The sequence below is a fragment of the Petaurus breviceps genome, unplaced genomic scaffold (genome assembly GCF_028583685.1).
Source record: "Petaurus breviceps papuanus isolate PSGF00001 unplaced genomic scaffold, PetGlider_PUasm1.0 90740, whole genome shotgun sequence".
In the NCBI taxonomy this organism is placed as follows: Eukaryota; Metazoa; Chordata; class Mammalia; order Diprotodontia; family Petauridae; genus Petaurus; species Petaurus breviceps.
In genome coordinates, this window is record NW_027187330.1 from 8,466,371 (window position 1) to 8,494,159 (window position 27,789).

The window sequence follows — 27,789 nt, forward strand, 5'->3', positions numbered from 1 at the left end:
ATACTGCCGCCACAGTATCAGGAATGTTTTTTTTCTGTCAGACTGAGTCTTAAGGCAATCAGCACGGTACAGAGAGAGAAATCATGGGACATCATGGAAATAATGAGTTACAAAGAAATAGACAAGCCACTCTATATTTATGAGCTTCAGTTTTTTTCATCTATGACGTAAGGATGAAAATACCTATACAACCGACCTCCCACGGTTGTAAGGAAAGTCCTTTATAGAAATGGACGTAACTATGCATCAAAGTAAAGAAGCTAGCTACGTATTGTGGTTGTGGTAGTAAATAACAAAGTATTGAAAAGTATCTTTCATAAATTACAGGAGGAAGGCCCTAAAGCTATAATAGTGCAGGACCTTAACTTTCCCCTCTCAGAACTAGATTAATCTAAGCATAAAACAAATAAGAAAGAAGTTAAGGAGATAAATATAATCTTAGGAAGATTAACTATGATAGATCTCTGGGGAAAATTAAATGGTAATAGAAAGGAATATATGTTTTTTTTCTCAGCTATACATGGCACTTTCATAAAAATTGACCATGTATTAGTGCATAGAAATCTCATAATCAAATGCAGAAAAGCAGAAATGCTTAAGGCATTCTTTTTAGACCATTACACAATGAAAAATAAATTCAATAAAGAACCATAGAATCACAGATTAAAAGTAATTGGAAACTAAATAATCTAATACTAAAGAATGAGTAGGCAAAAAAGCATAAGAATAATTAATAATTTTATTAAAGAGAATTATAAAAAATAAAACATGATACCAAAAATTTTGGGGATGCAGCCAAAGCAGTACTTATGGGGAAATTTATATCTCTAAATGTATATACAAATAAAAAAGGGAAAGAACAGATCAATGAATTGGGCATGCAACTAAAAAAATTTCAAAAAAGAACATATTTAAAAGTCCCCAATAAATACCAAGATAAAAATCCTGAATAATAAAATTGAAAGTAAAAGAAAAATTGAAGTAATAAATAAAACCAAAAAGTAATTTTATGAAAATTCCAATAAAATAGATAAACTATTAGTTAATTTGACTTTAAAAAAGAAAGAGGAAAACCTAATTACTAGCAGCAAAAATGAAAGGGTGAATGCATCACCAATGAAGATGAAATTAAAGCAATTATTGGGAGTTATTTTGCCCAATTACATACCAGGAAGACTGACAAAGTGAAATAGATGAATATTTACAAAAATGTAAACTGCTCAGATTAATAGAAGAGAAAATAAAATACTTAAATAACCCTATCTTAAAAAAATAAATTGGGTGCCGGGGAGCAGTGCGAGTATCCCCCGGGCTCCTTCCTTCTTCCAGCTCCAGAGGAAAGAGGAGGAGAAATAGGGGGAAAAAATGAGGAAAAAAGGAGGAGGAAGGCTGTCGTCCATCCCTTCAATCCGGGCCTGGGGACTGATGCAGTCATGTCTTGGTTTGCAGATCTTCATGTCTTCCATCATGTCTTGGTTTGAGGATCTTATTGGAAAAGCTGAGGACCTTCTGAACAGAATTGACCAAGGGGCAGCAACAGTTCTTAACAGAAAAGAAAACATCAGCCAAGTCATATATAACACAGAAACTGTAATCCTGAACTACACCAACAAAATACGGACTTGACATATCATACTGTATCCAAAGCTAATTACATTTCTTCTGCAGCAGATCATATGGGACTGCAAATGTGAAAGTGGAATCTAGGACATCAGTGGAGGCTTCCCATCTGGGTGAAAATACATTTGATCCTAGGCCTTCTTCCCAAAAATCTGAACCTGATGATGAACTGCTATTTGATTTTCTCAACAGCTCAGAGAAGGAACCTAATGGAAGGGTTGAAACTAAAAAAGAAAGGGGCAAGGCAGCTATTCAGAGTCATTCTCAGACATCAAGAATTAGTTCTGTGTCTGCCGGTGCACCCAGCATCAAAACTGCTGAAGAAAATCTACCAGCAGTCAAAGCCATGAACCCTCTGATAGTTCAGATTCTGGAGTAGGAGCTCAAGGGGATGCTTCAAAGGAAAATACATCCCTGAGTGCCAGATCTAGTGATCGAAGCCTTTCTGCTGATGATGATGGCAGGTCCCAGGAACTGTCTAATCTTTGATTGGAGAATCAATTCCTAAGGAATGAGTTCAGTCTTTAAATCAGGAAATGGCTTCATTAATTCAAAGATCCAAGGAAACACAGGAAGAATTAAACAAAGCATGAACAAGGGTGGAGAAATGGAATGTAGACCATTCTAAGAATGATCAGGTAGTTTAAGAACTTCGAGGTCAAGTTGATGATCTGATTGAAGCAATAGGCACAAAGGATTCCCAGCTGGCTGTGCTGAAAGTGATATTATAGGAGGCTGATCACCTGCTGAATACTCTAACTGAAGCTTTAGAAGCACTACAGAGTGAAAAATCATGACTGTGGCAAGATCACAGTGATGGGAACATTATGCAGAATAAAGCTTTGCAAACTCTACAAGAAAGACTACATGATGCTGAGTCTGCCTTGAAGCAGGAAATGGATAGTTACAAGCAGATGCAGAGTAAGTTTGCTGCTTGCCTCAGTAAAGTAGAAACGGAACATCAGAATTCAGCAGAAGCAGTCACCACAGCGGAAAGAAAATACATGGATGAAAAGAGGAGAGCTGATGAATTGCAGCAGCAAGTCAAAACGTCCAAGACCAGTGTTGAATCACTTAAACAAGAACTGACTACAAACAAAAGGCTTCTCGAATACTTCAATCAAAAGAAAAATTGATTAGCTGTTGGGGGCCAGGAAGTAATGGTATATGGGCTAGTGCCTGCTTGCTTGATGTATGACCTTAAAAGGTAATGAATAGAGCTGTAGAAGATGATTGGCTATATGTACCTATAAGTTGCCCTGATGCGGAAGTTCAGGGCAGTCGCGATGTAGCTGAGCCTGAATAAACAACTCCTGCAAACCTCGGGTGCTCTGTCTGGTAATTCCTCCTAGGAGGCCGGTGACGACCGAAGACTTACTATGGGTAAGTGAGAGGACGGGATATCAATAGCCCCCCACAACTGGTGCCCAACGTGGGGCGTGGGTAGGGTCCGAGAAGACCGTCTGGGCTGTAACTTAGCTCTCCAGACAGCCTCATTGGTAAAGAGTACCTTTGAGAAGATGGGAGGGGCAGGAAGTGTCCCCGCAATTTTGCCCGAGGAGAAAGGAGTTATTGCTGTGCAGCTTTACAAAGTGTGCGCGAAGGGCGGCGTAAAGATACCGATAAGAACGTGCCGCCAGTTTGAAGAAAAAATATGGACCATCTGCCCCTGGATACAACATGCGGGGGTGCAGCCAGGCCGATGGGCCGTGGTGGGACAACAAATGGCTTCATATGAGGGAACAAACCCGGGGTCATTAACCCCAACCGATTTCACCGTTTATCCTTAGCAGGCTCCTCTAGTGAGGAGTTGGAGGAGGAATCGACTAGCCGACCTCCTCAATATCTGTGGGAGGAGTTGAGAGAAGCGGAGAGGGGATTAGAAAGCGGGGAAGATGGCGACAGCGAAGGAGCTGGCTCCACGCGCTGTTTGCTGGGAACAAGAACCCAGAAGAGAGGAGACAGTGGCGCAGCAAAAAATAAAAAGAGGAAGTGCCTGACTTCGACGCCTACAGGGCGTCGCCCAGAAAAAGGGAGGAAGTCCCCACAGAGGGGGCGGCTGCCTGGGCTGCGGAATGGGAGGAAGGAAGCCGTCCTCCTCCCTTCAACCTTGCCGGAGGCCCGATCACTTTTAAGAAGCAGATAGATAACACCTTAAGTCCCACCTAATTACTCTTTCTGGTTTAGGTGATTAAATTGTGGGTTCGAGTCCCACTTAATTACTCTGGTCTGAGCAATTAAATTGTGGGTTCGAGTCCCACTTAGTTGCTTGTTTAGAATGAGTGGTACATGTTTTGAGTGATTGGTACTGTGCACAGAACTGTTACGTGTCGTATCTTGTGTTTCTGCTGTGTTCTGTCCCTTCTGTGTCTTTGTTTGTCCTATCCAGTCATCAGGTCCATTATGGGCCAAGGGTCATCCACAGCCGGCCCGTGTACTCCTTTGAAATGCCTTTTGGACAACTTCACAGACTTCCAGAAACGGGCCTCTGGATATGGGGAGTCTGTGACCAAATTTAATTTAGAAAAGTTCTGTACCATTGGCTGCAACTGCAGGACATTCCTTTGAAATGCTGTATCTCTTTCCCTCCTTCTTTCCCCTGCTGCTGAGTGCAGGCTGGAAAGGGAGAGAAAGAGAGCAAAATATTGTCTTGTTTAGGTTATATGATGGTAAATGCAAGTGAAAGAGTATAGGAGAAATGTTAGGTTGGAATTAGAAAGAAATAAAGTATGTATATGGTTTTAAAGGGCTTTAATCAAAGTCCAACAGGAGGATGAGTAGACAGTAGTAAAAGCAAGAAAGTTTAAGCATGTAGCAAAGAAAGGAACATGGGTAGGAAGTTAAGATAGGTATAAGTTAGTTGCTATTGAAAAGTGTGAACAGAAGTTTTAAGATCTTTAAAAGTTTGAAAATCTCCTCTTCATTCCACTCTGGCCAAGTGATGGGAGGGGGAGGGAATCTTTTCCCTCAGAACAAAGAGGCAGGTAGATTAACATTTAACTATTTCCTGCCTCACTTAAAAGAGAAAAGTTTTGTGTAACAGAATGCAACTAAAAGGCAACTGAATGCATTCTGGTCATCTTTGAAAAGTGTCACTCCTAATTTGATGCTAAAGAAAAGTTGGAATTCATTTTACTATTTGGCATTTAGGCAAATTGGAATATTTTCCAAGATTTGATACATAAGGTGAGGTTTTTGGGTTCTCTAGAACTGGGATAAGGGAGTAGGCGCCACTCCCTCTCCCCTTGCTAGGGAAGTCAAAGCTATCACTTTCAAAGAAGTTTCTAAGGAGTGGACACAAAATTTATTGGAGTAAAAGTTGGAACAGCTAAAAACAATGGGGGGAGGCATAGCAGCTATATTGAGGGCCCCTGGGGCATGCAGATGACCCTCTTTCCTTTCAAATCCCGGGGACCACAACCAAGCTCTGCAACTGTGGGGAGAGGAGAAAAGCCTCTGCACTTGGTAAGCCTAATTTTCTATCAATAATTTTGGTATGTGATGAATCGGAAATGCAATTAATGTCATTATATCATTGTTCTATTATGGTATCTCTAAATTGTAAAATCTAAATTGTAAAGTCCTCTTATACTGTAAAAATTGAGTGACAAATCAGTTTTCAATATGAGTTTTGTTGAAACTAAAAGATGGAGAAAAAGTTGTGTAAAACTAGCTATGTTACTTTATCAGTTCTGCTAACCCTATGTTATAATGTTATTTTCATGTGAATTGGATTTTTTATGTTATAATATCTGATGGTTTAAAGCTTTTATATTTGGGATACAAACAAGTAGTAACAATACTGCCAATATTTACTGTGATAGCTGATTGTCCATTTAACTTTTTGGCTATTCTGGAAATATACAGTGATTATAAGTTGATTGGTTGTATGGCAGCAAAAAAAAAAAAAAAGGATTTTAGTTTAGTATAACTTCATGTGGAGTTTTAAGGTCATCAGATTGGTAATTCATTTGCTCTTATTTCGAAGTTCAAACTTGAGATGATATCATTACTGGTAAACATCTGTACTATCTATGCTGTATGAAAAGCAGTTTCTCTTAAAGTTTTGGAGTATTGTAATTTGGGAAAATCTTAAGCTTCCAAGTCTATCTTTGTTTAAAAGGAAGTTTCAGTTAAGATTGTTTGAAATTGTAAGACTGTTAACTAAGTTATTGGGCTACTGTTTTAATGCTAAAACCTAAAACTGTGACAACTTTATACTGACTAGTTCTGCTCATTCAGAGCAGTCCCTCTACTACTGTATAATGTTGTAAAATTACCTGGGAAAGCGAACTTGTATGAAGCTCCTAAACTATAAGCTTGACTTACTGAGAAGCAGCAAAGTCTATGTACAAAAGAGTAAAAAGGATCTCTAACAATTGGCCTTACCAGGACAATCTCAGAAAATTGTGAAGGGAAAGATGTTAAAGGGAATCCCTTATGTATATGAGTCCTGGCAAATCTTTGTGGTATATTGCAACTTAATGAGAGTAAATTGATGTTAAGATAAGAAGGTTTGGGGACAAATGGGGATTTCCAAGCCCCTCCTGTCTCTAAATAGTGGTATGGATACCTTTGTATCAGATGGTTTAAGTATGTCGAGAAGGGTGTGAGGAAGTTTTAAGGAAGACAGAAAGATTTGTAACTAGATTTTATAATTAATAGCTCAATCATATTTGAGAAGAAAAGGAAATAAGAATACAAATGCAATATTGAATCATTATCCCATGGACTGAGATTGGGATTATAAAGTTTCTGTAGAAAAGTTATATCTGTGTATATGTCATAGGGATCCCAGTATTTCAAAGTATAATTGGGTATTAATGCCATTGACTGAATTAATTGTTGGGATTAAATCAGAGACACTTTAGTTGAGAGAACGGAAATTTTAGTGTGAGATCAGATTAAGCATAGTTACAGAAAGATGAGGAATCTTGGGCAGTAGATGCAAATCTATTAGGGCAATGATTTATAAACCTGATGGGAGATTTGACTTTACGAACACCTATGGGGTTCCTTTGAAAAGGAATGTTCCCCACCTATTCCTGAGTCTAGCATTGAGGTGGAATGGATACTGCATGGTTGGATATCTGTAACTAACCTGAATTTAAACAGAATCAAGGATGTTCTATCCTGTCATATTTGGAATGTCACAGGTCCCTGTTTTTTTTTCCTTCTATAGCAGGTTTCTATGATCGGAGCAGGGAGTCAGTAAAGGATGTGAGCTCTTTCGTGTTAGCCTACTGGAAAATCTAATATTATTTTATCTAAGATTAGAACATGTACAGAAAGTTATGCAAACTGCTTAAGATCATTCTAAAAGTTTTATGAGTCTTGAACTGTTTTAAAGAAGGGAAAATACTTTTAGAAGAAATTTTAAATCTCTAGTGGGATTTTGAAAGGCCTATTCTATGGGAAAATATGAAGGACAGTGAAATAGTCTGAGTAATGGGTTATACTAGCCCATACTCACCCCACTTCTGGTCAATTTTCTCTTACTCCTTTTTGGCCCTTGTTTGTCTAATCTTTTTGCTAGATTTGTGTTTTTTTAGGCTCAGCACCCTTCACTGGCAGGTGACTCTTCTGCCGGGAACATTGTCGGCTGAGTATCAACCGTTGCCTGAAGTCGTTACCCATCACCCCTTGGACCTGGCATTGGCCAAATTCCGGACCTTGGCTATGGACCCCACCCCTTAATCTCTTGATTAAGTAATCAAGGCCAGGGCTGGCCCACACCCTCCTTTATCCTTGCCTTTTGTCTTCTTAACCACCTGGCCCAAGTCTTATCTAAACTGTCTATTCACATGCTCCCCTTGGTCAGCTCTGACCTTTGTCTATGCATTGAGGCCCCCTCTCCTTACTTTTATTCCGGTGAGGGTGGGTGAGAGCATGCAAATTTGCCTAGACATAAAAGAGCCCCCATACTTGTACCTCTGCTTTTAGGACTTGGTACTGCCGGGTCCACTGCAGTAGGGACCACGGCTTTGGTTAAAGGTAATGAGAATTTCTTATCTCAGCAAGAGCAAATTGATGCCATAATGGAAATGGGTCTCATGGGGTGCCAATGGCACACAACCGGTCTTTGTGTGACCTCTGCCCCGTACCAAAGATATTCTAGGGCAGCTAATCTGTCCTATACTCTGGGTTCATTTTTAAACGGGACATGGAATAAGCAGCTTACACTGAAGTTAAATGAATTAAGACATGCTATAGTTGTATTGAATTCTACCACCATATCTGGTCCCCAATTATCAGCATGGACTGAGTGGTTCCAAAACATTACCCAATGGTTTGCCTCTTGGGGAGGTTTGGGGGCGTCAAGTATGGTGTTACTCTTGACCATAGGGTTGCTTGTCTGGTACCTCTGCTGATTGCAGAGAAGACAACAAGGATATATGTTGCTCACACAAAAGGCCATTATGGCCATTGAGGAAGGAGCAGACCCTCAAGTATGGCTGGCTTCCATGGAAGACATGTAACGCTCTTGAAGTAAGACGGGATCCGTTCTATGACGGGCAACCTCTCCTGACCCAGCCGCCTAAGACAGGGCCCGAGGGCATTGGGTTACCGAGGACGGGTAAGGTTCAGGGATCAGGAGATGACCCAAGCCAGAACATCCCGCATTCCCCTACTGCCGCCAGGGTCTGCTAAATTCAGGTTATTGCAACTGCACCGCTTAAGGCTGTACCAGACAAGCGTCCTGATTAAACAAAAAGGGGGAGATGTTGGGGGCCAGGAAGTAATGGTATATGGGCTAGTGCCTGCTTGCTTGATGTATGACCTTAAAAGGTAATGAATAGAGCTGTAGAAGATGATTGGCTATATGTACCTATAAGTTGCCCTGATGCGGAAGTTCAGGGCAGTCGCGATGTAGCTGAGCCTGAATAAACAACTCCTGCAAACCTCGGGTGCTCTGTCTGGTAATTCCTCCTAGGAGGCCGGTGACGACCGAAGACTTACTATGGGTAAGTGAGAGGACGGGATATCAATAGCCCCCCACAATTAGCATCTTGAAAGAAGGCTCTGGTTTTGAAGGTCTAGAAAGCCGTACTGAAAGTACTGTGGAATTAGAAGACCTTGGGCATGAGAAAGAGATGCAAAGAGGAGAAATGCAAAAATTGATGGGCCAGCTACAGCAGCTTAGAACTGAGTTACAGGACATGGAAAGTCAGCAGGTAAGTGAAGCTGAATCTTCAAGAGAATGGCTGCAAGACCTCCAAGAGCCAATGGCTGAACAGAAAGCAGCCAGACAGGAAGTAGAAACTGAGCTAGAGTGCCAGAAGCAGGAATTCAGTTATATAGAAGAACTCTTTTGAACCAAAAGTACACTACAAAGCAGAATCAAAGAACGAGAAGATGAAATCCAGAAACTCAGGAATTAGCTCACAAACAAAACTCTAAGCAAGAGTAGTCAATCAGAGCTAGAAAATAGACTACATCAACTGACTGAGACTCCATGCTTAAGAATCTTAGCACCAAAAAGAAATCTCTTGTGTATCAGCTGGAGCAGCTTGAGCAACAGATAAAATCTGTTGCTCGTCATAGTAATGGACCTTCTTGTAATGTAATACCAAGCAAAGGCAACTTCCCAGGTTCAAAATACCAGCATAGGTGCTCTCTATTTTATTCAGTAACAAACCCAGAACAGAGAAGATCAAAACATGACATCATTCAAAACACAGCATTTACTAAGTGTGATTAAATCATCTCCAAGGCCTACCCCACCCCAGGACTTTCCAATCATTCAATCAATTACAAAGTCTCTGTTCCAAATACTTCTCCACCCCTAGGCTATACCTTAATTAAGTCCACCACAAAGCCCCTCTTCTCAAATGGAGATTAGTTTCCAAACATAAGTAAAATACATTCATTTGCTCAACCATAGAACACAAAAAGGTCAAAAGTTCCCCACCCCTGGATCACAATTGAATCTACCCCAGAGTTACATCAAGTTTAAACACAGCACTTAATACCCAAATGGAGGTCTTTTCTTCATCTTGACACGAGGCAAGTTCTCAGCAATCTTAGTTCCTGGAGAGACAAGGCTTAGCAAGGCCATAAGATACATTGCCAGTCCCTTCATGAATTTATCCTCTGTCTGTAGAACAGTCCTAGAACCCCTGAACACATTAGCAAAGCCCTCTCCCAGGATTTCTGTAAACATACAACAAGAAAATCCTTCTTCAGGGCTTCTGAACCAACAGAAAGGCTCCCAGACCCCTGCAACAACAGCACTGTCCTTCACCAGTGGACAGTATTCATTCTGTCTGCCGGACAGTCTCCAGACCCCTGCAACAACAGTACTGTCCCTCACCAGTGGACAGTATTCACTCTCAGTACTGTCCCTCACCAGTGGACAGTATTCACTCTCTGTCTGCAGGACAGTCTCAGGCCTTCTTAACCAAATGCCAGGTTCCAGGACTTCTTCAACAGGACAGTCTTTCACCAGTGGACAAATCTGGCAAAATAACATCACAACAGACAGACTAAGTACCAGCAAAACAGCCATGTCTCCTCAGTCCTTGGCAGCTCAGGGGGCAGGTCTCAAAAGTCCAGGGCAATTCAAAGCAGCCACCAGCAATCTCTTAGTCTCTCCCTCTCCATGAGGTGCTGCTTCCAAAAAGAACTTCCGCCTCTCTCTTGTCTCTCCAAATCTACGTCACCAGCTCCTCCCAGTCAGGACTTTCTTTTCACATCAAAAAGTCCATCCCACAGGTGGGATTAACAAGCTCTGGGTTTTAATACAATCAATTTGAAAACCAAGCCAATACAGGGGAATCTTTAATTGCCATTACTATCACACTTCTTTTAATATGTCTGGAATTGATGGTGTCGAAGGAACACGTGTATGGAATGTTGCTGTTCTTTTCAGTGATTCAGAAACCAACACGGCAGGAATGTATGGTAGAGTACAGAAAGCTGCCAGTACTATTGACCAGTTTAGCATCCATCTGGGAATCTTTCTTCGAAGACACACCATTGCAAGAATATTTGTAATTATATATATGGCTTTGCTTCACTTCTGGGTCATTACTGTTCTACTTACTTATACACCAGAAATTCACCATGACCATCCAACTGGCAAATGAGCTGAGCCAGAGTGTTGGAATGATCAGTCTTTTTTACCCCAGACTTTGGATCTGTGTAGCAGCAAGCACCCCAAGCGTGTCCTCAGGGTTTGCAGCTACCACAGGTTCTTGGATCTGCTTTGTTAAAGGAAAGCAACTCAAAATGGGTTACCAAGCTTACTTTAATCAGTCAGACATATATCATTTACCTTGTTCAGGAGAAAAGGTCAGCACCCTGAACCTCTAAGTATACAGGCATAATTATCAAGACAGAAACATCAAGTAGACAGATTTCCAAACTGTCCAACCATTACATCCATACCCAGTCAACATCTGGGTTTCCACATTCTGGGTTTTTCAAAGCCGGGGGACTCTCAACAACGGCTTCCCAGAATTCAGATCAAATCACAGAACACTTCTCAAAGTGAGTCCCAAAACAAAGCTACACATCAGTGCTTATATAGCCTTCTCCTGGCTCAGAGAATGTAACAACCTTTTTGACCCACTGGCCAATCAAAAAGTATCTTCTGAAAAACAAGCCTCCCTCCCCAGGCTTCTGGTGCACTTTAGCCTAGGGGCAGGGAAGATCTTTAAAATTTACATTCGCATTACAATCTGCAAAAAGTTTGTTGCCTGAAATGTTCAAGAAGGGCATATATCATTACCTGTTTTAATAGTACTTTCAATTTTTAAATTATTGAACAAATACCATGCTCTACAATTTCTTCTTCTGATTTAAAAAAAATGGTAACAGTCTCTTAGAAAAAACACATAAGGTCAGCGTAAACTTTGCTTTTCAGAAAGTTAGTGGTCTAGTGTGATACACACAGATAATGGATTTTCATAAAAACACCAGGCTAGACCAATTTAGTATAGCAGATAATGTATTTTAGTTCATTACTGATTATGGGCTATAATCAGGGAAACTAATTGTATTTAGATATATAAATAAAAGTTTTAGATACTCTGTCTGCAAAAAAAAAATTTGAACAAGCCACCAATGAGCTCCCTGAGGAAAAAAATCCCCAGTATCAGGTGGATTTACAAGTGAATTCTACCAAAAATTTAAGGAACAATTGATTCTAATACTATATAAATTATTTGAAAAAATACCATAAAGAAGTCTTACCAAATTTCTTTTATGACATAAATATGGTTTTGTTACCTAAACCAAGGAGAACAAAAGCAGAGAAAGAAAACTACAAACCAATTTCCTTAGTAAATATCAATGCAAAAAAAAATTTAAATAAAACACTAGCAAGGAGATTACAGCAATATATCACAAAAATCATACACTCTGCCCAGATGGGATTTATACCAGAAATGCAGGGCTGGTTCAATATTAGGAAAACTATAATCATAATTAACCATATCAATAACAAATACAACAAAAATCATGATTCTATAAATAGATGCAAAAAATGCTTTTTGACAAAATACAACACCCATGCCTATTAAAAACACTAGAAAGAGTAAGGTCAACGAGGCCTTTCTTGAAATGAAGAGTGCTGTTGTATCTGACTCTTCATGACCCCATTTGTTTTTTTCTTGGCAAGAATACTGAGTGGCTTGCCATTTCTTTCTCCAGTTCATTTTACAGATGAGAAAACCGAGGCAAACAAGATTAAATGAGTTGCACAGGGTCACACAGCTAGTAAGTGTCTGAGGCTGGAGTTGAACTTAGGCCTTCCTGATTCTGTTCCAGGAGATTTTGCCTAGCTGCCCCACAATGAAAAGTAACATCTATCTAAAACCAAGAGCAAGTATTATCTCCTGAAGCCTTCCCAAGAAGATGAGAGGTGAAGTAAGGATGTTCATTATCCCCAATATTATTCAGCATCATAGTAAAAATGCTAGTTACATCAGTAAGACAAGGAAAAATAAAGGAATAAAAATGGACAATTGAGAAAGCAAAACTATCATTATTTGCGGATGATATGATGGTATAGATAACCCTAGAGAACCAACTAAAAAAATAGTTGAAACAATTAACTACTTTTAACTATTTTAGCAAAGTTGTAGGATATAAAATAAGCCCACAAAGATCATCAGCATTTCAATATACTGCCCAAAAAACCCAGCAAGAAAATATAAAAAGAGAAATTCCATTTAAAAAATAACTGTAGATAATATAAAATACTTGGGAGTCTATCAAGCCAAAACAAGAGACTTTATGAACACAATTATGAAACACTCCACACAAATAAATGAAGACCTAAGCAAGTGGAGAAATATTACTTGCTCATTAGTATTCTAAGCCAATAAAAGAAAAATCACAATTCTTCTAAAGTTAATTTACTTATTCAGTTCCATACCAATCAAAATACCCAAAAATATTCTTTTATAAAGCTAGAAAAATAATTTCTAATAAACATCTGGAAAACCAAAAGGTCAAGAATATTGAAGGAATCAATTTAAAAATGGGAAGGAAGGCAGCCTATCAGTACCTGATTTCAATGATATTACAAAATGATAATACTCAAAACAATCTGGTACTGGTTAAGAAATAGTGGTGGATCAGTGGAATAGATTAGATACGCAATACATAGCAGTAAATTACCATGGTAATCTAGTGTTCGATAAACCCAAAGATCCAAGTAAAAACACAGGTATGTAAAGTCTGGAATTCCATTATTAGACAGGCTACCATTTAAAAATCTTAAAAATGCTAGGAGAGAATAAAATAAGTTACAAAATTTGGGTGCTTTAAGTGTCTTTAGATATTTGCCTAAATCAATCCCTTGATTTTATTTTAGATCCAGAGATGGGAAATCAATTTCCCAAGGTCATCAACAATGGCAGGACTCAGTCAACCTCAGTTACCCCACTAACAGTCTAATGCTATTTTACCAAAGTACAAATTAAGTAAATTCTCCCACCGTCTTCAGCTGCTACCAAATACGACCTATGAGTTTTCTTTTTACTTGTCCATGATGTTCTGGGAATGAAACAGTCTAAGGATCCTGGCCTTTTAAAGGACCACTGGACTTGTATAGTTTTAATGAAGAGCCATGTCACTGAATAATCTTACTCATGGTGCCAGCTAGGGTTCAGCTCTTTCTAACTCCTCATTCTACAGAGGAAATGACTTTTCTCTGATAACCACAGAAAATGCCTCGAGGCTCTTTGACTGGCACTGCATCCTTCCGTTTTTCAGATAAACAAAACAACAACAACAAAATGAAGGCAGCATTAGGAATTCCCCCAGGTCTCAGTAAAACCGCAGGATCATCTTTTTTTTTGTTTCCCAGTCTGAGATCTCACTTGAGTTAGCCTGTCATTAGAACTAATATTTTCCTCCCAGATAATTCTTTGAAGTTAACCACAGATGTAAAGGCTAATTTACTTAAAATTCTGAAGATTATTTATTTACACCTTCACCCTTTCCTCCCTTCTTCTTCAAGGGTCTTCACTTTTTTCCCTCCTAACAAGAGACAGTTAAGAGATCACTAGTAGGCATTAACAGACTATATAGCATATTATTAACTTTTGTACAAACTTTTGTACAAAAAGTGGCAAAAAAGACTTTATGCAAGATATATATATATCCAGTAAAAGAGGTGAACTGATCACATAGTAGAAGCATGGGATAACAGTCTATGTGTTGTAATTGTGTCTGCAAAATATTTTTTAAAATATTAGAAGCAAACAGGTGGTTCAGCAAATAGGATACTGGACCTGGAATGAAGAAGACTTGAGTTCAAATTTGCCTCAGAGACTTACTAGCTGTGTGACCCTGGGCAAGTCACTTAATATTTGTCTGCCTCAGGTTCCTTAACTGTAAAATAGGAATAATGATAGCACCTACCTCTCAGGGCTGTTGAGAAGATAATATGAGATAATATTTTTAAAATGCCGTTAACATAGTACCTGGCACACAGTAGATAATAAATGCTTATTTCCTCCTTCATCTCTCTCTTTCTTCTTTCTCTCCTTCTTCCCTCTTTTCCTGCCTCCCTTCTTTCCTCCTTTCATATGTGCCTCCCTACCTCTGAGCTTTCCTACTCATTTGGCCTTGGATAAAGCATTTAACTTCCCTGGGTCTCATTTCCTCATTTGTAAAACAATCTAATTGAACTACATGCTTTCTAAGGACACATACTTCTGGATTTATGATTCATGAATTGGAAAAGATCGGCTAATATAGATGGACTTCAGGCAGCAAGGGAAGGAGTACAGATAGAGGATAATAGAGGATAATATGCCCCATTTGTAGTCATTAAAGTCTAGGTTCTAATCCTGCTTCTGATGTGATGATAGGCTACTCACTTAGCTTCTTTATCCTCATTTTTAAAATGGTTTTAATAATGTCTGTTTCATAACATTGTTGTGAGCATCAAGCGGGGGAATTTATACAAAGGATTTTGCAAGCTTTGTTGTTGTTCGTCTTTGTTTTTTTTTCAAAGAGGACAGACACATGACACCACAGGTTGGTGCCTTGACTTCCCAGGGAATTATATTTAAACGAGGCAGAGTTGCACAAAGTCTACAGCCTCACTTTCTCTAACAAATTCCTCAAAGTCCAGTCATGCAAATGCCAAGAATGGGTATAGCCCTCTCACTTGAAATCTAGATCTACAAACATTTCAAAAAGACTTTTTTAAAGCATATCTAAATTAAACAGGATGATTTACAACAATAAAATTCAATAATTTCCTTACAGTAAATAACTAAAAAGTGGTTTTTCATTTGTTTAAGGTGAAGAAATGGAGAAGAGAAATCTTCCCTTTTCATCTTGATGTACAGCATCTTGTGGTTTCCCACAAGAACAAAGCAATAACATCCTCTTAGTGTCCTTAGGGGCCATCTACCATTTAGAGTTTATTGTCGCTTTGGGTATAAACACTCATAGAAAGACTGCTAGAATTTTCAGAACCTTGTATACATAACTCAGGGCGGGAATCTGATACAGCAAGACAAGTGCAGGGCAAGTTAAAAGGTGTTGGTTTCGGTTCCAAATTTGATACTAACTGTATGACCTTGGGCAAGTCACTTAATCTTTCCTTCCTCAGTTTTCTCATCTGTAGAAGTAGACACAAAAGGATTTGCATTACTTCCTTTATTTTTTTAGGGGAGAGAGAAATACTTTACAAACCTCAGAGAAAAAATCATTCAGTAAACTCCAGCACTCTCTTCTACATCCACAATCAAATATAAAACCTTTTTTTCTGTGGGTTTTAAAGCCCTTCATAACCTTTCCAGCTTTCTTACGTTTACTTCTCTCCACATAACCTGTGATCTGGGCACACTGGCTTCTATGATGTTGTTCACACAAGATAGTTGTATTGGTGTATTTGGTCTACTGTATATTGGTGTATATTGGTCCATAATTGGTGTATTTGCACTGGCAATACTCCATGCCTGGACTGCTCTCCCTACTCACTTCTCTTCCCCACCCTAGTTTCCCTAGCTTCCTTCAAATCTCAACTAAAATCCCACCTTTCACAAGAAGCCTTTCCTGATCCCCCTTAATGCTAGTGACTTCCCTTAGGTGGCATCTCCAATTCATCCAGGATACACCTTGTTTCTATATAGTTAGTTGCATGCTGTCTCCTCTATTAGACTGTGAACTCCATGAGAACAAGGATGATTTTTGCTCCCATTTTTTTAGTATCCTCAGAATGTAGCACAGCTCTTGGCACATTTATGGTTGCTGTTCAGTCATTTTAGTCATGCTAAACTCTTCGTGACCCTTTTGGGGGTTTTCTTGGCAAAGATAATGGAGTAATTTACTGTTTCCTTCTCCAATTCATTTTACAGATGAGCAAACTGAGGCAAACAGGAAAAGATTTGCCCAGGGTCACATAGCTACTAAGTATCTGAGGTCCTCAGGTCCTCCTGACTCCAAGCCAGGCACTCTATCCACTGTTCCACCTAGCTGCACTTTGGCACATAGTTGGAACTTAAGAAATAATTGTTGACTTGGTTAATGTATGTAAAGTGCTCTGTAAACCATAAAGTACTATAAAATGCTATTTTGGGGGGAACCAAACCTGTGATTTTATTGACATAGGGAATTCTGGATGAAAAAAATCTCATCTTATTCATGTCCCTCAGGACCTTCTCTACTACTTATACTTCTCGGAGAATTGCCTGGGGAAGTGAGAGGTTAAGTAATTTTCCCACAGTCTCAAATCCCACAATTCTCAAGCCAGAAGGTTTCAGAGGCACGACTGCCTCTGTGTGTTTCCTTTATTTGAAGGGAGAAGGGAGGGAGGAGGAAGGCCACATCTGTAATTTCACTGGTGTAACAAAAACTCTCAGTGAGGAAATCTCCTTCTCCCAGGGAAGACTAGAATCTGATCTACAACAAGTTTCCTTAGAGAGTTACCTGGGGAATTGATAGATTAAGCGACTTACCCAGGGTCAACAACCAGTACGTGATTGAGGCAAGACTCTTTCTAGTTCAGTAACCTTGACTAGAAGCAAATAAGATTTGTCTGGCATTCCTTGTTGTAAATGAAGCAATCTTGTCTCTTTGCAATTACCGCTTCCTTTTCTAAATGTTCAATAGCCATCTTTTAATGATCCATTCTAGAATTATCCCGGGAAATTTATGCATTAACCCTCTCCAAACTACCTTGGATTGATGCCATAATTTTATTGAATGATAAAGATTATTTTAGTTACCAGGAGCTTGAGTTAAAATCAAAGAGACTAAAAGAGAACCTGAGAAATCATCTAGCTTGTATCTACCAGGGAAATATCTCTGCTTATGTCTTTTCAATATCTTTCATCCATATTGAATAACAAGTCACTTATTTTCAGATATCATCACCTAGGGTCCTTTAGGAGGTGGACCGGATGTCACTGATGCTATTTGTGGCCCAATGTGAGTGTGCTTCTGTCTTCTGTCTATTCTAAAACCATAGAAGAAAAATGAGATTTCACTAAGATTCCTTCTAGGTATTCCTTTACCTCCTTCCGGATCCCAGCTCTTCAGAATATCTCTTATCTCATCAGTGTGGCTGATCTCACCAACTGTGCAACCTATATCATCTTCTCTCTTCTATTTATTCTTGTCTATTTCATTCTCCATAGAAAGTCTGCCCAAAGGGTTAGAAGTCTTTCTCTCGGTTTCTTAATATTAGCCGGGTACCACTCCAACACTTGGCTAACCAATATGTCATCATTCCTGCATTTCCAGTAATACATTTTTTTTGCTTTTTGGAGGGGGAGGAAAGGCAGTTGGAGTTAAATGACTTGCCCAAGGTCTCAGGCTAGTTTTGTGTTAAGTGTCTGACATCGGATTTGAACTCAGGTCCTCCTGACTCCACGGCCAATGCTCTATTCACTGTGCCACCTAGCTGTCCCAATACATTTCTTTGATAATATCTTATACGGTACTTTTTCTTCATGTAACCTGTGGCCTACAACCAAAACTCTGGACTTAAAAAGACTGGGTTTAGACTTGAGAGTTTCCCCCCCAAAAAAATGATATTCTTTTTTCACAGTTTGTTCCTCTATCCCAGGTCTCCCTGCCCCAGGAGCATCAAAATTTACATCATTTTGCCCCTAACATGGTTTCCTCCAGAAAAAAAAAATTTATGTCTAAGACCATACAACAAAATAGAAAAGAACCCTGAGGTGCAAGTTAACTATCCAGGCTAATGATACAGCAAACATAGGACAGGTTTAATTTAACCTGCCAAAAATTCAAAATCTCGTACTCAAGCCCATAAATAGTAGTGATAAAGCTTATTCCTTCTCTGATCAATGTCTGATAGGCCCCCAAGATAGTTCTCTCAACTCAGTACTACTCTGATGGGAGGCACCCAAGAGAATACACTTCAGTCAGCCTCTTTTGCCAGACCTGTACGGTCCATATAACTCAGAGTGCTACTTAAGGACAAGGTCCAAACTTGCTTCCCCACGTTCTCTGGCTCTCGTTCTTGCATGGTTCAAAAACTCCTTCATTGCATCTAGCAGACTTGATGAAAGAATCTCATTGTTCCTCTTCCACTCTCTGTTGTCTTATAGTACCCTAACATAAAACTTATTGGAGTCCAAACACTTCTTTTATCCTTACCCTCTGAACAGACTTCCCCTCTAAGGAACAAAGCCCATGCTTCTGTGTGCAAAACTTCTCTCTTCTCAATATCTCTCTATCTCCAATTCTAGTTCTCACCATGTATTTCTATTTTCCCTTTAAAAAGTCAAGTCCAAATAGATACTCCAGGACAATGAACTGGTTCTGAATCAATTAAATTGAATGTGATTCAAAGATAGTACTCCCCAGGCCTCCACAAATTCATACCTTATCAAAGAGCTAAACTTATTATGAAAATTTTTGTAGTTGTTCAGTCATTTTTCAGTCGTGTCCAACTCTTCATAACCCCATTTGGGGTTTTTCTGGCAAAGATATTGGTGTGGTTTTCCAGCTCATTTTACAGATGTGGAAGGTGTGGCAAACTGGTTTAAGTAACTTGCCCAGGGTCACACAGCTAGTAAGAAATTGAGGCTGGATTCGAACTGAAGTCTTCCTGATTCCAGGGCCACTGCTCTATCCACTTTACCACCTAGCTACCCACCATAAGATTAATCCTTCATTATATACACACAGGTGGGATACCTTCTACACATGCAATTTCCTTTTGTTGCCAATAAGCCACAGCCTCTTTGTGTCTTCCATCCACCTCACTATTGTGTTTGGGTGGCTTACATTTATTTGTTCTTCAAAGATTCATGAGCCACAGTCATATAATATGACTGGAAGAATGCTTGTGTTGAAAAAGAAAATTCATGGAGTACTTCAGGACTTTTAATAGCATAAGAAAATTCCTCAATATATTATAGCTGGCTTTCTTCACTTTATTCAGTTCTAGATCCAACTCATTAATCCATTTTCAGCATCTGTCAAGAGATGAACCAGTTCTATAGACTGTCCATTCAAATGGGAATAACATTCTGGACAATAGGCATTTTTCATTCATTTATTTTCTATTGTGTATGTAGTTAAGCCAATCTATTATGAGAAATGATGGATCTCATGGAGAAGACTGCAGTGTTCCAGGGCCTGGAAGAGTCAGGATAATACCATCATTCAGAAACCCATATAGTGAATAATGAACAACTGTTGGGAGTGGGAATCTAAATTTACAATGTAGACAAACTGCATGGTGTCAGTGGATTAATACCTTCATGAAAGGTTTCTTCATTTTCCTTTCCTCTGAATTCTTTTTTATAGCTAGTTCTTAATACATTTTAAAGGAGTCAGTTTTTCTTATAATTAATGTGTATGAAATATTTTAGGAAACGCCTCTCTCATTAAAACTTGGGTGAGTATCCTTTGGACAGGGACTCTGCAACAATATGGGGAACACTTTTCTCATTGGGTTCAGTATCCACTCTCACTTCAAGTCCTCCAATTGAAACTTTCTTGAATAAAAGCTTATTTTAATGCCTGAAATGCCCCACGAGTCAAGTGCAAAAGTACTTTTATACCTGGATCATGTGTTTAACATTTTTAATCTTCTAGCATTTCTTTTCATATTCATTTTAAAGTGATACAAAAAAAAAATTTAAAAACCGAATTTGTAAAGAATTTTTATTGGAAATGTGTACCATTTACCTTGGCTCCATAAATCAAAGTACAGACATACTGCAAAGCATGGGGAGTCCATTAAGAAATATTCCATCAGGATGTATAGAGGGCACACTGTATTATACTGACTGTATTCAATGAAGACTATGCATAATTTCTTTTCCTCTGAAGGAGATAACTTTTATTGCATGTGGTGCTTTCCACTGAGTTCATTCACTGAACTACCCACAACTGAAGAGGAAATTGATCAGCATAACTCCAAGACAGGGTATCTTTTATCTAAAAGACATTTAAACTTTTCACCCATAAGTTTAGGCTATTTTTAAATGGATTTTTCCAGAGAAATTATGGTATGAGAAGGTACTCTCTATAAGGAAGAACAACTTAGAGCTAGTCTTACCTCAATAAGTATGCACTGATTGCAAGAAAAACAAACTGCATTGTGACTATCCCTAACAATGTTATTTTGGTAATTCTTTCTACAGTTAAATTTCATTCAACTTTACCAGTAGATTGAAATGGTGATGCAGTTAGTTTTTTAAGTGCTTTATTGATTTTCTTTTCTTTTTCTACGTAATTTTTCAATGGCTGAGTGATTACCTCCACCAAGAACCCTCCTCTATAACAAATTAGGGTAGTTAGGCAGAACAAAACACATAAGGAAAGCCTGACAACTTTGTTGCAGGTTTATAACCTACCACCTTTCACCTACACTTCACCATCATTCCTCTGAAGTCATGATTTGTTTGCCCATTGACCAGAATTATGAAGTTTTACAATGTTGTTTTTCTTTACATTTTTCTTGGTTTCATTATGTAAGCTGTTCTGTTTCTATGTTTTTCATTCTACATCAGTTGAGACTACTTTTTCAAAGTTTCTCTTAATTCTTGATGCTGGTCTATTATTATGGCACAACAACCAGCACTGTGATAAGTGCTATTGATACAAATACTAGCAAGTAGGAACTCCAGGAACTTATATTCTAATGAGGGAAGATAACATATAAAAGAGATCTTTAAAAAAGCAAGGAACTGGGAAGAAATCAGAAGGGTGATGGTCACTTTTGGAGAATGAAGTATGGCTACTCTGAGTGCTTCCCCAAAATAGAGGCACCAGGGAGAACTCACTAATGGTGCTGCAGGGGCAGAGAGAAAAGGCAGCTGAGGCATGGAGGCAAGGTCCAGAAAATAATATTACATTGCATTTATATATCTCAATTTCTGCAACCATATAAGTGTTAACTGTAAATATTTTTTGCCTGTATAGGATCTTTCCTTTGTCTTTGACATCTCTGGGCTATATGCCTACTTAGGGCAAGTGTCTAATTGTAGCATTCTTGTCAAAGGGTATGTGATACATTTAATTTAAATTATATATATATATATATATATATATATATATATATATTTGTCTTGTTGAAGAGCTTCAAGCAGTAACTTTACATTTTTATATCATTTCTTGTTGCTCAAGACAATGAGATTTTGCACTAGTGAGAACACAACAAAAAAAAGACATAGTTTTTTAAAATGTTCATATTATTTTGTTTGACTGGAAGATGTGTGTGGGGAAGGCAGGAATGTAGGTCAGGAGGGTAGAGGCTGATCACTTAACTTCTTCACTTTTGTGAAGAAGCTCAGCTTCTGTTCTTGCTCAACTGGATTCGTATGCCAAACTAGGGAGGAGCTAGTAAGTAAGGAAAGTGAACTTTATATTCCCACTTTCTACATAGTTCCAGTACAGTTTCCTTGACAAATCCTCTGAAATTGGTTGTTTGGAGTAACACAGGATCTCAGTTAGAAGTTATTGGATTTGCAGGAACTTCTAACTCTAAGTCAGCTATTTGTCTGGAACAATGGACTTTAAGTTAACATCAGAAAGTCAAAAGAATACATGTATATATGTACATAAATTCATTTATCTATAGATCTGCATACATATATACAAAGTGAGATATATAAGCATATACAGACATATGCATGTTTATATAGATTTGCATATATCTTTAGAGAAAGATATATATGTATATGCATGTATAAAGATGTGACATGGTGGCTCATAGTCTAAGCAGCTATGAAATGCAAGATTTATTAGTTTTTTTCCTGTCAAGAAAAAGTTTCTAGTCTCTGTGCCTGAATAGATAGGAGCCAACATAGTCAGCACCTGGCTCTGAAGAGATGAATCCAAGAAACTTGTAGCAGAAAGAAAGAGCAACTAGAACACTTTATGTCAATGGACTCCCAAAAGGTCTTAGGGAAGGAGTTCATGAATTTGAATGGGAAAAAATATTACATCTTTATTTTCACTAACTTCTAACTAAATTTATATAATTCCAATAATATTCCTTTTTATTCAATAATCTTTATATATTCTTAAATAATCTAAAAATATTATTCTAAAAGAAATCCACAGTCTTCAGCAGACTAACATAAAGGTTAAGAATTCCTGCACTGGACCAAGAAGAGTCACAGCAGAGAGCCACATAAAGATATCACCAGAGGACATAAATAATTCTACAGAATCAAAGTGTGTTTTCCCCTTGCCACATGTATTCCCTGACCACATGAAGCTCTTTCATAGGTGCTCTAAATATGTGTGCTCCAACCACATGGTTTTCTAGTATGTGTATCTTCACATATGTTTCCTGGCTACACATATTAACTACGTATATACTGCAAGTGTATTCACTTGGCAAGTGTGTTCCCTATGGGTGTGTCCTCCCAACTGATGACAATCTGTGGGAGACTGTATGCTATGAGTGGACAGGGAAATGTTTTCTTGTTTCATTATTTTATATGCCATTTGACTAAATTTTTTTTTTGCTTTGAGCTAATATATTCTGGTTGGTTGGCAAAAATGAAAGATTAGTGACTTAACGTTTGCTTTGGGTGCTGAGACACTTACTGCCTTGAACCTGGGACCACTTTCTGAGTGTCTGCACATGAGAGAGGGTCCCCCAGGTGCTACACCCACATGAGATCACAGAATTACCTATGTTGAGCACTGAAGATTCAAAAAATTCGATTATCAGGATCTAGTTCAGGCCCTTCATTTTGTAAATGAGAACACTAAGACTCAAAGAATGGAAAGGAATTTGTCCAAAATTTACTTAGTAGCAGAGACTGGATTAGAACTATATCTCTTCCCCTGTTGCATAAAGATTTTCTTACTTCTATTATATTCCTGATCCAACCTGCCTTCCACATAGATGCCAAAATTGTATTCTTAAAGCTCAGGTCTGACCAAGTAGTCACCTTCTGGGGACTCAATTCATCAATAAGAATGGGAGTTGGAACAGTGGTCTGAGTATGAGAGTTCAACAGAAAAGCTATACCACACCAAAGGGAGAAAAATCATGAGAACTCCATCAAAAGGACTTCTAATAGCCATGAGTTACCCCTTTGAGAGACGTACTCTCTAAGTGTGAGCCCACTTTCCCCTGAATTCTATATTACTGGTGGGAGAGTATGTCACAGATTTTTGGAAGTGTGTTTGTTCTTATACCATCTTAGTAAATACCCTTTAATAAAGACTAGATAACTAATTAGTATCAACCCATAATCAGCAGGAAGCACACCATTGGGTGCTTATGAGTTATAACATTAGAAAAGCATTTCACCCCTTTTAGCTCTTCAGAGCTAACCCTTAAGCTTTGAAAAGCCATAATAGCAGGGGCGGCTAGGTGGTGCAGTGAGTAAAGCACCGGCCCTGGAGTCAGGAGGACCTGAGTTCAAATCCGGCCTCAGACACTTAACACAAAGGCTAGCTTTATGACTTTGGGCAAGTCACTTAACCCCAATTGTTCTCCAAAAAAAAAAAAGGCATAATAGTCATACTCTTTGGACTTGATTCATAAGTGCAGATGGGAGGTGAGATAGTTACCTCGGTGGACACATCACAATATGAAGACTCAGTGACTCTGGACTTAGAACTTGGGATATCTCACAACACAAGGTCTTATTCCTTGTAGAGGGATTCTGGATCTTGTAGAGGATGACACTCTTGGAAGCCAATATTTTCCTTTTAGTGCCCTTTTACTGGCAAGGACTTCTCACTGCTTCTCACCACAATTAGCTCATTCTCATGAAGCGGGGGTGTAGGTAAGGGGAGACCAGACCCTGACAGAAATCTCAACTCTGCTTTTTCCATCACCTCCTGTCTCTTCAGTTCAAGGTTCCAGGGGCGACTAGAGGCTTCCTTCGCAGTCTCATCTCATCTCTTCACTTTCATTGCTCTCTCACTCCCCCACCAGACAACCAAAGTCACACCATTCTCTTTAACAGAGAAGAGGCAGATATTGAGAGTCATTGTGGATAAAATGCAAACTCAGCCTATGCTTAAAATGCTGCACATTTTACCTTTCCAGAATTATGCTTCATATTCTCTTTTGTTGTTGTTTGTTGCTGTTCAGTCATTTTTTCAGTCGTGCCTGACTCTTCATGACCCTATTTTGGGTTTTTTTTGGCAAAGACACTGGAGTGGTTTTTACCATTTCCTTCTCTAGATCATTTTACAGATGAGGTGAAGTGACTTAGGCAAGGTCACATTGCTATTAAGTGTCTGAAGCCAGATTGGAACTCAAGAAGATGAGTGTTCCTGAATCCAAGCCCCCAAACTCTATCCACTGCTGCCCCACATACTCCCAACCAAACTGGATTATTTAACTGTTATTCAGACTTAGAATTCTATTTCCACCCTCCACACATCAGCACAACCAAGTCCCATATGTAGAATCCGCTCCTTCATGTCTGCCTCTCAGAATCCCTAAATTCCTTCAAGACTCAACTCAAGAGACACTCCAATGGAACGTGAGCTACTTCAGATAGCATACATCACGGATGCCTAATAACTCTTTACTGAATTGAATTGGCCTTAATGATCTGATCTAGCTCCCTCTTTTTACAGATGGGGAACTAGAGCCCTAAGAGGAAAATCGACTTGGCCACCCTCTATCCACACCCATCCTGTGCACTGTACGCCCAAGGGCCAGTTTCCTATCCAACTCTTTTATACGGATTATTAGCAGCAAGAGGATGCCCTAAACATTTCTTCACAGATCGTTAGTAATTAACAATTTTAGGCAGTTTTTAGATCTGTTCAACTAAGGTTGCTACTCCTGTCAAACTTTACCACTTACTTGTGTGCATATATTATTTCCCCCGTAGTTATTAGATGGATAGACAGATAAAATATTTACTAAGTGCTTCCTGGGTGCCAGCCACTGTACTAACCTTGGGGATAAAACTACAAGTAAGTCAAATCAAGACAAATAGTTGCTGAGCACTAGTCACTATGTGCCAGGCGCTTTTAGGCAAGTAAGACAGTCTCTCCCTTCAAGGAGCTTACATTCTAATGGGGAAGACAACATATTAAGGAGAGGAGGAGGTTGGGGAGGGGAAAGAGGAACAGGAAGGAAGGGGAAGAGAGGAAGGAAATGGAGGAGGATTTCAGAGATAGTCCAAGCACAAATGAGTGATCTCAAGCATGACTGGATCTTTCCTAAAATGGTGGTACTGAGGAGGGGAGTGGGGTTTTCTTTGTTGTTGTTTGGGTTTCGGTTTTGGGTTTGGGTTTTTTTTTTTAGGGTGACAATGTAGCAGGTGAGAAGGAGGAAGATTCTGGAGAGAGTCCAGGTCTTGCTGTTACCTTGGCCTCATCACTTAAGGTCTGAGTTTCAGTTTCCTCATCTGTAAAATATGGGTGTTCCCACACACCCCCATTCCCCTCCCATCTCCCGCCCCCAGCAGGGGGAAGACCGGGAAGATAATAAACCTTGGCCTGTCTGTGCTAGAGGTTTTTGTAACAATGAGATAAAATAATGGTTAGAAAAGCATCTTGTAAGTTAAAAAGCCTAGAACCATACAAGAGATTGTTTTCATCATTATAATAATAATTATTATTATTCTATATATGAGACATTACAAAGCACAGAAACAAGCTAAATTCCCTTAGGGTCTGGTAGAAGGGGATGGAAGAATGGGAGAAGATGTGAATGAAGGGAAGGGGGAGAGGGGGTTAGGAGGCCTACTCTTTTTATGCTACCCAAGCATAAAACAATGAAGGAAGTCATTTATCTTTACTTGAATTTGTTTTTAATTTTAGACCTCAGAGAACAAGACAGAGCCTAGGCAAGGCTCCTGCTCTGAAGACTAGCCTGCAGTTCTAGGCATTAGGAAATAATAGCAGTAAGTTGCTGCCTGGTCCACCCAGAGACACAGGATCCTGGCTCCTCAGTCCCACCCCCCTCCCCCCAGAGACACCCTAACTTGAGTCGGTGGAGCTCCCCTTCCTCCCTCGAGCCCAGCTGAGCTGCTTCTCCAATATGATCCCCTCTGGTGACTGTTAGCCACATGCTATTTTGGGGCAAACACTCCCTCCCTCTCCAATGGAAAGGATGGGTGACTTTGGGGAGGAAGGAGTTAATTTAAGAGCGTAAATCCCTAAGCAGCCCCTGCAAAGAAAAGACTTTGAAGCCGATCTGTGCCCTCCCCACTTCCCCCCCAGCCCCAGCCACTGTGTCTGTGGGTGGATTTTGTAATGGTCAGCGCCCTGAATGATGAAAGCTGAGAGCACACATATAAAAAGAAAACTGGTATTAAACGTCCCTTTGTTTTTGTGCATTTCCCAGACACTCCTTCAGTACACACCAAAGGACGGCTACCGAGAGCGGAAACAAGCCACATCGGGTCTGTGACGGCCTTTGTTATGCTATAATAGTTGGACCCTATTAAACTATAAAAAACCGAACGACGCACATAAAACTGTGCGCTGCCTCCTCCTGGCTGGGCCAGCCAGCGCTGCCCACCCTCCCACTAGGCTCCTGCATGCCTCTTTACTAGCCCCAGCCATTCTGGGCTCCAGGACACAGCGGCACCAAGGCTGGGGCTGCCTCCTGAATGCTGGCAGCACAAAGCGGCAGGAGCTTGAAGGCCTTTCTATACCTTTTTATTGTTATGATTGTTATTATTCATAGATTTTATGGCGTGCAGTGCGCCGCCCGGGCTCTGCCTGGGTCCAAACCACAGAATCTCCTGTCTAGTGTCGTTAACGTCCCGTGTCTCGCTTCTCCCTCTCCCCCTCCCCCCCGCCCCCTGGAAAATGGATGCGCTGGAGAATGCATTGCAGACTAAATACTTCAGCCATCCCCCATCAAAGCCCCAGCTTGAGATGGAGATCGCGCACCTCTCTTTCTGTCAGTGCCCTGACAAACTTTTCTTACCTCCAAGATCTTGGAGGTTAACCTGACGTAGCCCTGTATAATGAAGTAGGGAAATGAATGGAGGACCTACGGGAACACACACTTTGAAATCTCTCTCCTGCAGTTGTGACACATGGTCTTTCAATTCCTATGAGAGTGAAGAAGGGACCTCTTCCTCCTCCCCCATATCCTCATATAATTTCTCCAAGATGAGAGTTTGTCCTATCTGTCATCCTTGGCCATCAGTAGTGCCATAACTGGGATCCTGGTACCTGGAGCAAAAGCTATTTAGCAGGGGAAAGGGTGAGAAGGAGGGAGGGAGAGAGGAAGGGAGAGGGAGAGGAACAGAGACACAGAGACAG

General features: G+C 39.6%; 1 pseudogene; it reads left to right on the forward strand.

Annotated features, from left to right (window-relative positions):
* Positions 1 to 1,467: 1,467 nt before the first annotated feature.
* Positions 1,468 to 12,203, forward strand: LOC138145586 (golgin subfamily A member 5-like; annotated as a pseudogene).
* The last annotated feature ends 15,586 nt before the right edge of the window (positions 12,204 to 27,789 follow it).